Source organism: Polypterus senegalus, chromosome 3 (assembly GCF_016835505.1).
Source record: "Polypterus senegalus isolate Bchr_013 chromosome 3, ASM1683550v1, whole genome shotgun sequence".
Taxonomy (NCBI): domain Eukaryota; kingdom Metazoa; phylum Chordata; class Cladistia; order Polypteriformes; family Polypteridae; genus Polypterus; species Polypterus senegalus.
This window is the reverse complement of record NC_053156.1, coordinates 171,731,139-171,746,902: the sequence shown is the minus strand read 5'-3', so window position 1 is coordinate 171,746,902 and position 15,764 is coordinate 171,731,139. Positions and strand designations below refer to the sequence as shown.

The following is a 15,764-nucleotide window of genomic DNA, read 5'->3' as shown; positions in this document are numbered from 1 at the left end:
CTATCGTATTGGTCGGAAAGCCTGACAGGAGTTGGACGTTTTGCAATGACTTCCATCGGCTTAACCTGGTCTCCCGCTTCGATGCCTACCTGATGCCAAGCGTGGAGGACCTCCTCGAGCGGCTAGGGCACTCTAAATTCCTGACCATCCTCAATATGACAAAGGTGTAATAATTTTCTCCTACTTTTTTTCCTTCCAAACTCTTTGATTAGATCTTCACAATCAATCTTACGTAACACATCTGTTTCCATACATAATAAGATTATAGAGAAATAGAGATAAGGCATCCAGAATATGTTATTTGAATTATTATGTGGCATTCAACACAGTTACGCATTTCATAAACTGAATAATACAAACATTTTAATTCCCAGCTTACTGCTAATGCTGAATCATGTGCTTTTAAGGTGGGGGGAGGGAGGGAACTGACAAATGCCGTATGAAGGATTGTATGAATTCTAGGCAGGAAGTAGAAAATAGAATTATCCATAAACTACATTATGCAAAAGTGAAAATCGTACAGCTGATTACTATTGGATAAAATTATTGAAAAAAATTTATACTAAGAAAGATTTGTTACAAAATTTTCACAGAATATTCTTTAAACCTTATATTAAGAATGTGTGTAAAAGATTTGCTAAATAATGAACGCAAAACCCATAAATAAATTAAAATAACAAAAATGGTAAAAATTCATGACAGTTAAAGTCGTACGGCAATGTAATGCTACAGCAGTTATATGCATTAAAAACTGCAAAACTGCCGTCTCCATGTCGTACACCGAACGACTTTAATTGTTATAGTACCTAGGGGTCGTGAAAATTGTCATATCAAAATGAGACTAGGACCATCTAGTTTTTGATGAAGCAAACCAAATTCCAAAATATCAATTAGCGCAGATTTTGTTTCAACTTTTTTGAAATTTTTTACATCTCATATTTAAGGATGTTTTAGGTCTCAAAGTGACTACAAAGTGGCTTAAATGGCTACAAAAATTAATTTCATCTGTGATTATTCTAAGGACTACAAATTATCCAATCTCTTGCCAAAACCTGTAGAAATTGACTTTAACCTCAAAATTTATTTAAAAATTTATTTTGTGCGGCACTGCTTTTCGGTAAAGGTCTGATCGCGTTGTTATCACTACTTGAAGAAAAAATGGCATCCAAAATTTACAAATTTTAACGTTTGGGGTTGATTTTAAAGGTTTCTTTGAAATGTACAATTTTCATTTTGACATGAAAACCGTAGATTTACCATTTTAATCATTTAATTTATTCATGGCTTTTGTGTCAATTTAGTAAATCTATTTACACATCTTCTTAGTACAAGATTTGAAGAATATTTTGTGAAAATTTTGTTAATAAATCTTTATTAGTAAAAACATTAAACAATTTTATCCAATAGTAATCAGCTGTATGATTTTCACTTTTACATAATGTAAATGAATTTAAAAATATCCAAGAATAGAATTAAATAGACTTACCAGAATATTTTTTCCTCAAACTGGGACGATTTTTTGTTTTTGCTTAAAACAGAAAATAACGCTTTGTACGCATTATAAATTTATTTTAAGTTAAATAACAGATAATTAAGGAAACACAATTACATGATAATAATTTTTAATCAACTATTAACTATTATTTTAAAATATAAAAACATTGTTTTGAATTGAATTATTTTTGCAATATTTTGACATAACATGGCGTTTAAGGGAATCACCATGAAATGGGAATTCCCAATCGTAGATGGCACCAGTATGCAAAACGCACTGTGTAAGTGTCTGTGTATGCCCTCTACGAACAGTGATGGCATAGGAAGGTAAAGGGAGGCATTACTCATTTTTCATTAAATTTTGAAAATGGCTATAAATTTAATGAATTTAATAATTTATGTGATAAATTCAGCCATGAAACAATTTTGTGGTGTCCCCATTACCCTTGATGCTCTAAGCATATGCTTACTTTGCTTATATAGCAGAGAGGACTGGGCGGTCTCATGGTCTGGAATCCCTGCAGATTTTATTTTTTTTCCAGCTGTCTGGAGTTTTTTTTTTTTTTCTGTCCTCTCTGGCCATCGGACCTTACTCTTATTCTATGTTAATTAATGTGGACTTATTTTTCTTACTGTCTTTTATTTTTCTATTCTTCATTATGTTAAGCACTTTGAGCTACATTTTTTGTATAAAAATGTGCTATATAAATAAATGTTCTTGTATACGGTTAATCCAGCATCAGGTATGCAGCAGTGGAGCTGGAAGCCCTAGCAGTTAAATGGGTGATCACCCAGCTGAGGTATTACCTCTTGTGATGGACCATGCGCCCCCATAGTGTATGGCCTTGCACAAGGAGACAAATCCCTGGGTCATAAGGTAGTTCTTGGACCTCCAACCATACAAGTTTTTGGTACTTTATCGCCAGGGCAACCTGCAAGCCAAATGCCGATGTCCTTTTGAGGTGTCATGACCTTTCAGCCAGGTATGCCGACTCAATGGTTCTGGGCCGAGGAGGGGGCCCGCGTCATACGCATGCGAACTTGGAGTCAACCAAAGGGACCAGAAAACGCCAATTACACACCAGGCCAGAGGGTGGCGGGTTGCACTAAATCTCTCTCTTTTCTCTCGGCAGACCAGACACTGGAACTTCGGACCATGGTCTGATACAGGCAGAAGACGTCCCTTCCTGTCCCGGCACCACTTCACTTTTATTTTTTTATTTTTTTTAAAGTATCTCAGGCATGGTGGTTAGTAAAGCTCACCACACTCACAGCAGCTTAACATGTTGGCATGCAATACATCTGAGCTTGTTGGTGACACCAATGCCTAGGCCACACTAAGTAAAGGAACTTTGCATGCCTCTAATATAGAGTAAAACATTTATTTCATATTACTTGATGAATCAGGTAGAAGGTTGCTCTACCAGATAATGAAGATCTGCCGCATGGTAAATGCAATAGTGTGAGGCTGATTTGCATGCTCCATGTATAATATTGTTTCAACTGGGTGGGATTCATTTACGTGGCACATTTACAAGAGCATTGTTGTTTATAAAGGTAAATTATGTACAGCAGTCCTGAGGACCCCATGTGGCTGCAGGTTTTAATTCTAGCCAGTTTTACAATCAGCAAGTCATTTCACCTGTAACTGCTTTCATTTTTTACCCATTTTCTTATTTTGCATTAAAAAAAGCACAACAGTGTAATTTTTACATTTTATACACAATTGGTATGTTACCTGACTTCAACCAGGAAATTTCCTTAGGCAACAGGTGTCAATTTTAGTCCTTTTGGTTAATTGGTGTATCAGAAGTGCTATATAACTAACCAAGTCCTTTCCTGTATACAATATTTGTACTTTATATATAAAAAAAACACACAACAAGGACTAAATTTAATGGAGGCAGGCAGGGTGTTGTACTGGTTAAGGATTTAGACCTAGGACTTCAAACCCTGTGGCTGTGCACTCAAATTCAGCTACTGACACTATGTAAACATTAGCAAGTCACTTCACAGGAACAGTGTAACCAGCTGTATCTCAAATGTTGTGTGTCACCTTGGATAGAAATAGCAAATAAATTAATAGTAATCATATTTTTTAATGTCACAAGACCTGCTTACTCTTGAACATACAATTTTCCATGAGTAAAACAAACCTTCATTAGACAAATTCCTGCATTTCCTAATGGCCTGTCTTTTGTTGAAGGTCAATGCAAAACACAAATTTTATAAGAAAATGTATTCTTCGAACTGAAACAGGGAATCAGCTATGTTCCCCATTAAGTGCAGCTGCCCACCTTTTGATTGGGTGCTTCATTTTGGACTTCTATGCAGCTCTTCTCACATTGCTTACTCCCCAAGAGGAACATTTTTGCAGCAGTTATCTTGTCTTTCACCTTTTGGTAATGTACTCATGAAACCTCCCCCCACTAGTCATAATTTTCACAGCACTCTATACCCATAAAAAAATCCCAACCTCCTTGCATGTTGTTTATGTGTTGGTGATTCAGAGATTAAATCAAACCTCCCACCTTTCGTGTGAGAGTACTTCACGGCACATAATGCTTCAAAAGGATTTGTTCACTTATCATTCGTGTAAAAGAGTGGCTTGTCACATGGCTCATCAATCACTTCTTCTGGGTCCTTCATTTGCATAAAGCACACTCTAAGCGCAGCACTGAGCATACAAGTTGCCATAATATTAATAAATACTAACACAAAGTAATTTATCCAAAAAAAAAATTACAATTTCTGTCAAATCTATAAAGGCATTTATGAGAATTTGGGGAATTGAGGGGGATATTTAACCCTAATTTCTGATATATCGAAATGTCCTTTCTTAGCAGATACCCACTGGCTTAGGTGTACCATTCTGCCGAATGATTTTTTTTTTAACTAAACGGATAATAGTTTTGTTGTTGATGAGTGAACAAGTCAAATCAGTCAGTCATATATTCACATACTATAGAAGTGAAGGTCTGTGATACGGTTTTAATCATGAATCTTAATATATTTTTTATCATCAGAGGAAAATGATTAGACATATAGGACTCAATTGCAATATATAGCAAATGAGGTAGGTAGATGCAACACACCCACCCACACACACACAGAGAGAGAGAGAGAGATACCTGTATTACTGTACATTAAATGTACAGCTCTTTCACTTTTGCTGTTTTTCTATTCATCTGGCTACTTTTCTATTTGTTTGCTCCTTTGTATAATACTCGGCAAATGGTACAGAATACTGAAAGGCTGCTACTACTTCCTGATAACACCCACTAATGTGCTAATTAGTAAATGATGGATTAAAGAACCAGAACATCTAGAAAAGCAGAATGAAAACCATGATGATGATGGTAATTTTAAAAGAAAAAAAAAAAAAAAATACTAAATATTCCCCATGTAACATACATAAATGCCTGGTACAATATAATAAAAATGTACCAAACTTAATTTTCTCTAGACACATGGGGTCCCTAAGACTGAGTTTAAGAACCACTGCTACAAACCATGGTTTGTTTAACAATAAATTTGGGAGAGCTGAACTTAGAAAATACTGTTTTCTATTTTATTTACGCATGATGCACCTAGAAATAAAAATATAGTCGTGCAGAGCTTGCAAATAAGGAATTAAGAAAAAGAAAAAAAAAAAAAACAACACACCTTGGGTCAAAGATGTTGCCATGTTATCAAGATCATAATGTCACCAAATTAAAATTGAGGACAAATTGGGTTGAGCAAAATGTAGTACAAACTGTCCAACACAAAACATCTTTTTAACATTAGATGTGAACTTGTCAATTTATAGTGTTTAATTCTTTAAAGATAGATGTGGAATATGAATTATAGAGCAAAACTATGCTTAGTATCTTTTTCTTCAACTTTCTTTTTAAATATTTGCATTTTCATTGCATTGTGCATGTAAATGTGCAGTGTGTGTGAATGTGTGCTAAACATTCTATACACTACCAACCACTTCAGCCAATTTGCACCTCTTCAAAGCCACAACACACTCATAAAACTACTTTAAACCACTGACAGCTAATCTACAAGTCCAAACCCAAAGAAGAGAAAAGGTGAAAAGAATGCAAATGGGTCGATGTGTGCTAGTGTACCCTCTCAATAATCATGTGAAAATCCAAAGAGCCATAAGTATCTGAGTTAAAAAATGTATTTAAAACAAAAGGACTATCAATTGCAGAGCAAAAGAAAGAAATTTAGAGTAAAAGTTAATTTTAATTATCCATTGTTACAATTAATAGATTCTTCTTTGATCATGTTTTGCAGGACTCTTCAGGATATAAAAGCTCACTAAAGCCAAACATTTAAGCCATAAAACTGTAATTAAACTATTTCACACATTAATTGGGTTACGTAAAGAAGTGATGTTATATGTAAAACAATGTCACAACATTGTAAAGATGGAAATACAAATGAATCTATTATTAATTTGCAAAAAGAATGTTAATTATAGACATGGTCTGAAATTTGTCGTTATCAGAACTCAAAATAACCCTGAATTTTTGTTTTATGGAATTCTAATCCATTTATACAAGCCTACTTTTGAAACAAGTTATGACTTTAATGTAAAAGGCAACAATGAGAGCATCCTTGAACTTTGTTTATGGAGCCCCAAGTTCTTGATTGGGTGATATTTAACAATTAAATCTGACATGAGGGGTCAACATAAACACAAATCCCAAATTGATAAATACCACTACTCAGGTTAGAAACAAGGATGTGAAGATATACCTCTCAAGCAAGTCATGGAAATGGTGCTAACGGGTGAGGCTGCTATCCCATTAACAGGCACGTGTAGAAGATAAGACATGAGTGTTAAAATTTACACTGCACCATACAATGTGTATGTGTCTGTTCGATGCTACTTGGTATTATGCAAGTAAAATCAGTGTTAATGTTTGTGATATGCCATCTTTTGGAAAGACAAATGCAATACACTTTATTACTACATATGTTTTTGATGCGCCATCTTTTGGAATGACAGCTGCGTAACAAAAAGACAGACATTCATTCTTTTATTAAGGTGGATAAAGTGGTGAATGTATTTAGTGTTCTTGTGCCCGATTTGAATAATAGGTGCCACAGGCAAAAGAGTAGAGAATTATATTAGGCAAACTTAAAATTATAAAATTTCTTTTAATTATAACTGATTTAGTGTAAGATGAAAAATAATCATAAAAACAGCTGCAGGGTACACATGTGGTTGAATTATTACAGTGAAAAAAGTGAAATATGTTCTTCATTGTATTGTGTCTTGAAAGGGAATATGGAAAATTGGGCAGGATATACTATAGGATGCATACAAAAGACACTACTAAATTTAACAAAATAATTTGAACAGTAACAGTTGGGAACTCAGGCAAAACAAGAAGCCAATAAAAACTGACCTTATATTATTTATACCTGTAAAATAAATATAATAGAATTTAAAAAGAAGAGTGATTTTCAATACCCACTGCTAAAACAAAAAAGCAGAGGTTATTAACCCTGGACAACTTAAACTTTCAGGCTGCACTATATATAAGACAATTTGGTATTGTGAAAATGCTGCCAAGTCTACTCCATTTGCCTCCTGCAGTTCATTATTTCATTGTATTTTGACACTTGACTATTTAACTTTGCAAACACTGCAACAAAGCCTTTTGTGAATTGTAGCCCGCCAACTATCTGACACAACTGTCAAAAAGCCATGTGTGTTTATCTAAAGTATCCTACACCACAAAGTCAGAGCACATACAGAAGAGAATGGCATGGACAAATTAGACTGGCTTACATACAGTAGTTGAATTGAGGTATATTTTAATTTCTGAAATCTTCTACAAGTCTGTAATTACACAGCATTTAAAATACTATACAACTATACCAAATCTACAAAGGGTTACACATTTTTACATTTTACACGTTTCCTATCAAAACAATAAGCCCATATAAAGTATGTGGCTATGTTGTGTACATGTAATGCAGCTTGTCAAGCCTTTGTTCAGGTCAACCCTCAATTACAAATTGACATCTATCACCCTAAATCACATACGCTCCTTAGCCATTTACGTTCTGTTTTGATAATGCTAAGATGCCCGTTGTTATTTCTAGCCAGGGTCTGTCCTGAAAGAGAACTGCTGGATGCACAGTGTTCAGTTGGGGCGTAATGAGCATACGCACACACACTATGGACAAAAGTACTGGCACACACCTCTTAATTATTGAATTCAGGTTTTTCAATCTGACCCATTGCCACAGATGTATAAAATCAAGCTGCTACCCATGCAGGCTCTATTTACAAACAATTGTGAAACAAAATGGGTCATTCTGAAGAGCTCAGCTACTTCAAGCATGGTACTGTGATAGAATGCCACCATTGCAATAAGATGGTTTGTGAAATTTCATCCCTGCTGGATATTCAACGGTCAGCTGTAAGTGGTATTATTGAAAAGTGGAAGCATTTAGGAACAACGACGACTCAGCCATGAAGCGAAAGACCAAATTACATCACAGAGCAGTGTCAACAACTGCTGAAGTACATGGTGCCTAAAAGTTGCCAACGTTCTGCTTATTCTATAGCTGAAGAGTTCCAGACTTCTCCTGGCATATATGCAAGTACAAAAACTGTGTGGCAGAGAGCTTAATAGAATGCAAGTAAACCTCACATCACCAAGTCCAATGCCAAGCATCAGATTGAGTGCTGTAAAGCACACCACCATTGGACTGTGCAGCAGTGGAAATATGTTCTATGGAATGACGACTCACGCTTCTCTGTTTTCCAGTCAGATGAGCAAGTCTGGGTTTGGCGGATGCAGGGAGAACATTACCTACCTGACTGCATTCTGCCATCTGTGAAGTTTGGTGGGGGAGGAATAATGGTGTTTGGCTGGTTTTTCAGGGTTGTGGCTATGCCCCTTACTTCCAGACATGTTGGACAAAGCTGTTTCCAACTCCGTGGACTTCATATTAAAGTCTATGTATTTGAATGCAATGTCATTTCAGTCCATGCTGGTGCAATTGTCAGGTGTTCCTAATACTTTTGTCGATATACTGGTATATATTCATCACTGGCTGTTAATATACTAGGATACTAGGCAAAGCACAGAATATTTATTTTAAAAAAAAAGAAAAAAAAAAGGATGAATAAACAGGTATTCATTCCTTCTGGAACAGACCCCCAACCCATTCACCATTATAAATAAGTAAGTAATATTGAATACAGACTTTTCCATTTGGTAAAGTTAATGGAGTAGTGATGTGATTTACTATTCTGATCTAATAATGTAATAAAAATATAACTTAACATAAAAATGTTGTTGTAATTGTAATACAAAGTAGCAAGTTAATACAGGGAAAACACAGACTGAATTCAAAGGTTACTGCGCCTGTTAAATTCTGTTTTGTGTCTATGTTTTAATAAATAAACATTCTCATAAATAAATTGACAAAATACAGAAAATAAATGGGTGCAACATTTTCACTATTTTTTTTTAAACAAAATCTCAGCAAGTGTACTGCATAAAATTGAAAAAAATAACTTCTGCTTGTGACCCTACAATCTACAATGTGACAATTCTGCTGCAGTGAAAGATGCTTCCATTTTCTAACATGAAAGCAGCAGGAAATTGTGAATTGGTAAATGTTTCAACACCTTAACACAGCCTTACTTTAGAAATAACTTATCAGATTAATGCACTCTGCTCAAAGAGACATTAAGTGAGTCAAAATACTTCTGTCAGTGAAGACCAATTGCTTTTCACAATTGCAGAAGAATAAATAAGAATATAACAAATAGAAATAATAATCAGCAGCTGGAGCTCCACAATGTACCATAGTGTATCGGAGTTTACTCAGTTGAGGTTACCAAGTTCTTCATTGATATGTGATCATCCATATTTACACTCCATCACTCTGTTAAAATTTCATGGCTCTTTGTGGCATTTCCATTTTTACCCCTTATCTGCATAGGTCCCAAGACAACCATGCCATGTTAACTAAAAAACTAAATCAGCTTGGACAAACAAGTGCAGATTGTGGAACAGACTAACACCAGATTCAGAACTGGTTCTTGCCTTACATTTTAAAGTTTCCAATATTCCTTGAAAGCCTACAATTAGATAAAGAAGAATATAGAATATTTATCATGGAACAGCCACCTACTCACTAAAAAAATACCCAATGCCCTACCACAGAGTTTCTTAAACTATGGGTCATGATCTGTGTTGTTTGAATTAGGTTGAGCAGAGTTATGAGTCATAATAGTATTGAATGGGAAAGGGTTGCAAACATCATAATGAGCAACAGCAATTCCCCAAGGTGGACCCAGGATCATGAAAGGCAGAGACAGCTGGTCATGAAGACACAAAAAGGATCACAAGAAGAAAAACTTTAAGAACCACTGCCCTATCATTATTAGCTTATACAGTCAATATTGTCACATGCACAGAAAACAGTAACATCTTTCCTTGTGCTAATCGACATGCAAAATACCACCACTCATAGGCACTGGGAACGCTCCGATCAAAATCAGACAATTTTCACAAAAAAAAAAAAAAAAAGACTTGATCGGTAAGAAGGCCAATCACAAAAAACAATATTTGCAGCCCCTGCTTTTCTAGGCTTTACTGTAAATTAGTTGTAGGGCTCCTTTAAGCAAGGTATTATGCGATAACTGAGCCAGTGCATCTTTAGTTTTTTTTTTCCTTTTGCAACAAACTTCTTGCAGTGTAAACAAACAGCAGGAAGCGGAAGCTTGTTTTATCAGTAAATGACAGGCAATTGGTACATTAGCCTTTATGTTAAAGAAAGTGAAGTACAGTGGAAGCTCGGTTCACGAACGTCTCAGACCACGTACAAATCGTTTTATGACCACAAAGTTTGCCAAACTTTTGCATCTGTTCACAACCACACACTCGGTATACAAACAAGCCAGTTTCCCTTTCGGTTTGTGCCCACCGATGATTTCCGCACGTGTTCAGTCTCTCCCTTTGCAGCGCAGAGAGAGAGAGAGAGAGAGCGCGCTGGGTGCATAAGGCCGAGAAGGCAGTTAAAGAATGCACCGGGCTTGCTTTTAGAGAGATAGATCCGAGCATTGTTTTAGACTTTTTTCTATTGGATTTTAACCTCCACTTCATTTCTGTTTACAGCAATCGGTTCATAGCGTGCATTGCTGCAATGTTACTTTTCAATGGTTTATTAAATTACAAATTTTTCAAATGGTCATTTTTTCCCCTGTGTTTGAAACTCATTAAAAAAAGTGTTTTTAGCAAGCGGTTCGTAGCGATAGTTAGTTTTCTCTGTTGTTCAAAGTTTTCTCAGTGTTATTCAATGTTTTTACATTTAGTTTACTATTACGCTGTGCATTCTATGGTATAATTAACTATATTTGTGCTTAAAAAATTAAAAAAAGATATTTACATACAGTGTGTATGGTCTGGGACTAACTAATTGTAATTACATACAATAATTACAAGAGTTTTGGAACGTAAACCGAGGTTCCACTGTAATAAACTGGACAGAGAAAAAGTAATCCCAAAGTCATCCTGTGCAACCTGACAAACAGCAAGAAAAGCTATTCAGACCTTTATTTTGTCCCTTAAAATTACAACATTCACTACTTGAGTTTGGACAGCGAGCTTGTTTAAAATGCAGCAGCTTCTGCTTTAAACTGGAAAAAGTCACGATGAATTTGAAATTGCTGCTTAGTAAACAATATGATTTTTTTAAAGATATGTACTGTACTGTGTTTATTATTTGTTGCTGTGTGTCACACGGAATAGGTTTTGTAAGAAACAATTAGTACATAACTAAAATGGTAATCCATATATTAGGATTACACCTCAAGAATTACTAATGTCAAGTTGATACTGAAAAAAACACCTGCATAAATATAGTAAATGTAGTTTTTAACAGCAAAAAGCTAGTGCAATTAATCACTGAAAATGATTAAAACATATAAGCGCACATATAGTTAGATTGAAGCAACGTTTAATCTCCAATGTGAATTAATTGATTTGGTGAGAATACATTTTTTGTGTTAAAATTGGGATTTTTTTTTTTTAAAACAAAGCCTTATTTCAGATAGGTACTTTACAGAAAAATACTAAAAATATGACAGCCTGTAATTAAGAGAAGCATTTTATGCTAAATGTATTATGCATAATTATTTTTGTATTTATATTAGCTAAAGTATGTATTTTAAAGACATTTTATTTATTTTAGCATGTTATGGCCACTGAATAATAAGCCTACATACAGCATTTCATTTTGTTAATAAAAAATGAACAGTTAACACCTCTGGTCAATAGATTATTTATAAAAATAAACTTTAATATAGGACATAAGACTTCTATCTATCTGGTTATCCAGGAAATTAGTCTGAAAACTATTTTAAAGGGATAAAGAAAAGAAAGGAAAAAAACAATTTGAATTGGGCCAATCAAATAACAGGATATTTTTGATCGATATCTGCCTTAAAACAATTGATAGAAGAGTCCCTAATTGACACCATGACTAGCGAGTACAACTACCTTGAATCTCCTTAATGAAGCATTCAAATCTCCAGACCATAGTATTCGATATGTAGAAAGGAAGCACAACACCAACAAAAGACATAACAAAAAAAAGTTATAATATATACACGCACATTTTATATACACACATACATACATACACATATACATATACATATACATATATATATATATACACACATATATGCCATTTGAATCTTCTGCAATAGTTCTTACTTTAATAGTAAACTTGTGAGCTATGCTACAGTAATCTGTACTGCTAAATAGTTAAAAGCAAATAAACACTTAAAGTAATACTCTTCCATTCACTTAACCTAATTCATGGTCAAGCATACTGCCCCAAACTGTGTCCTGAAAATGCAATTTTAAGATCCATCCACTGACTCATACATCCCTTATCAAAACCAATTCAAGGTCACACTAGACAAAGCCCACTCAGGTAGCAAAGGGCACAATACAGTTTTGTGGTATCAAAACAAAAGAAACGTGGGCAAATATTTTGGCGAATAATAGAATTTACCTAGCGAGGATCATCTAAAAACACTAGTCTATAATAACAGGACATTTAGTTTGATGCTAATACACTTGTTGAGTAACAAACTGAATTAAACAAAATTCTGTACATACTGTAGTGTTTCACATACCTAACTACAGACCCACAATCTAAGGTACTACAACAGCTAGCACCTAAGCAATGTATTACAGTGCTACTCATAAGATCATCTACACATGACCAACTCAGATTTAGTTTAAAGAAAAAGCTATCTAGAACGTATACAACATTTGCCGCACTTTCTTAATCCAAATCAGGGTCATACAGAATGTCGGAACTTATCCTGGAAAAGATTTACAAACTTTGACCTATTTGTTCCAGTTATGTCTTTGATAATGTGAAAGGAAAATCCATGCTCGCGGAACAGCTGGGCGCGGATTTCAAACCTAAAATAAGGAATAACATTCGTCAGTTCAATCAATTCTGAAGCCTGCTTGGGAGCGTTGGCGGGATTTATCCCGACAGCATAAATGTTTAGCATAACTGATTATTACAGTAAAGCCAGAAACAAATGAACTCTTAATTCTACATTTACAAGCTATCGTAAATGTTACTATGCGATCAGTGGCATATGATGATCCATTTAAATGGATGAAACAAAATGAAAGTCAACATGTCGAAAAAACGGAATGACAAGAATAAAACAGACAATTAAATTATAGTTTTAATAAGCCATTAATTGTAGCAGTCTGGACGTCCCGCAGTATTGCCTAGAAACTGTAGCTTTTACATTAAATAAATACAGAACATCTTATAATAAGAAAGACGTAAAATAAACGACGTTTTAAAGTTCTATTTAGATTTGCCTCCATGCGTGCAACGGTGCTTGCGCCGATTCTATTATACGCAATTCGCCGTCATCTTTCCTTCAACCGACTTTACAAAGACACAATTAAACCACTTTGGTGAGAAGTTTAAATTTGTCTGTGAAATCGAGTGGACTGTAATTTGAACCACCGTTCTGAGGTGTACACGATGGAGCTGGAAAACCAGTCCGTTGCGCATGAAACACGATATAAATACACGAATACCATTAACCACGTCCTTATGCAAAACTAGCACATTTATAAACAATTCTAGGACTGAAATTCACACGCCGCAAATGATCGTAATGTTTCGGGATATGAGCGTAGTTCTGTGCATAGCTTTGAGTATGATTTGTGCTAGTAAGACGCATACCGCCTTCGGTACACCTCAGAAGTGACAGCTCGTGCTGTACCAATTACTACACAGATACGCATAATAACGAGCAATCACGATTTCTCTACACACGAGATCGGAGTATCAGTGGAAGCCTCATTTACGGAAAAAGTCAAATCCCGTGGTAACAGCTGTGGAATAATGATATTAACGGTCCTAACAGATAGCAACTATACATGAGCGCGCTTCATTACAGCACTGTCAATTCCCTTCAAAGAAACCTGGCTTCCGCTCTATTAAATACTGTCTGCGTTAACTGCTGTGCGTTCACGTGTTATTGTATATATGGTAAAATTACGTTTCAGAGTCGAAAATTCCACGTCCTAGGATCTCGAAGCTACAAGTCGGGCAAAGTGGACAAAACAAAGCTGCCCGAATTCTCCCCGATGTGACGTAACGCCAACCTTTCACCTTAGTCTATTCCATATAATAAAAATACATAACCTAGTAAGTTAGTAATGCTATTTTTGTAGTTGAACCTATTTAGAGCTAAATGATACACAATGCACTTGGTTTGCTCATTATTGCAACGAAAAATGCATATTATCTTTTAATTGCATTTTTGCAGACCAAGTAATAAATCAACAGCGACCTCCCGTTTTCAGAAAAGTCCGACCGGAAAACCAAATGAGCGCTTCGAACTGGGAAGGTGAAACATCACAACTGTTAGCTCTGAACCGTCCGATAGCACGCGATGGTCCTTCAACTACACCTGGATGTGCTCCAATCATTAGTGTGACAGTGGATGCAAGTAAAATAACGGGTTTTTGCAAAGTCAACTCAGGCTGTCGGAGGTTTGGCATCACGAAAAGAGATACACCAATTGCAGCAACTGGAAAACCTGACACTACCCTGTATACAGAGCTCAGCGTCTGTGCTTTTTCACCAGCCTCCTTCAGCTTGTCCTTCGATCTCGCGTTGCACATTTGCCGAGCATGAAGTTTTTTAAAAAAGGAAGCACGGCGCAGGCGCCTGCGCACTTGAGGTAGAGGGGAGTTTTTGACTCTTGCAAACATAAACAACACTTACAGTGAGGATGAAGCATGCAAAAGTAGTCGCCTGCCGAATCCAGCCAGGAGCCGGTTAGCGGACAGCAACTTCGCAGTGAGCTATGCACAGTATCCGCCCCCGACTATCATATGCATACACACACATGGCTTCCCAAGAGCTGAAATCTCCTTACCTTCAAGTGGGCACAGTAGAGCGGAAGCCCGTCGCTTGTCCTTGTTCCACACTGCGGCGCTCGCTACCCGCTTGCTAGCCCTTATTCATCCACAAAAGCAGCTACTTCATTACATGACGACAGTATAAATGCAAACGGTACCGAGAGGCGCTCTCTTGTTTGGTCTCTGCCCGTTATTCTGTTTGCTTGCACTCTGTTTAACTCATTTGCGCAGCGATGCTATGAATATCCGCGATGCGAAGCGTCTCTAGCAATCCCTGGAACACATAGGCAGAGAACATGAGAGTGAAATGCTTGGTGACACGCGCCGCGTCGCTGTTTTAGCCTTTCAGCGCTCCTCCCCTCCGCCTCATGCGGGGAATCGCGCAGCGCCACTCACCTGCCACAACAGGAAAGTGCACGCGTGATGTCATAACTGGGGGGAGGGGGCGGGGGCGTCTTCATAAACCCCTTCGAGTTCATCTTGGCTTTGTCCTCAATCGGCGCCCAGCAGCTCAGGCAAAATATTTTTTTATTGGGTAGCTTATATGAATTTAGTGGAACATATTCACTGTTAATCGGCATGGGTCATCTTTAGTCATAAATATATAATTAGGTCTTTTAAAGCGGGCATTTACAGTGTTAAATTATGAGGCGCTCAGTAGCAGGCAAAATAACTTTTGGGGTCAAGTGTCTCTTTTGATAACAACTTTACCTTCAATCATCACTGACTGGATGTACATTGCATCAACTGATTATGCCCTATAGAACTGCAACACAATTTACTTAATAATAGTAAAGTACAAAGACGATTTAGTAT

At 36.2% G+C, this 15,764-nt stretch overlaps 1 protein-coding gene across 3 annotated transcripts in view; it reads right to left on the bottom strand.

The window, feature by feature from the left end:
- LOC120525687 (kelch-like protein 29) overlaps positions 1–15,276 on the bottom strand; it is an 810,846-nt gene extending 795,570 nt beyond the window's left edge. For all 3 annotated transcript variants that reach the window (XM_039748201.1, XM_039748199.1, XM_039748200.1), the window contains exon 1: positions 14,966–15,276. The gene's annotated coding sequence lies outside the window, so the exon portion shown is untranslated. The remainder of the gene's footprint in view (positions 1–14,965) is intronic.
- Between the last annotated feature and the right edge of the window lie 488 nt (positions 15,277–15,764).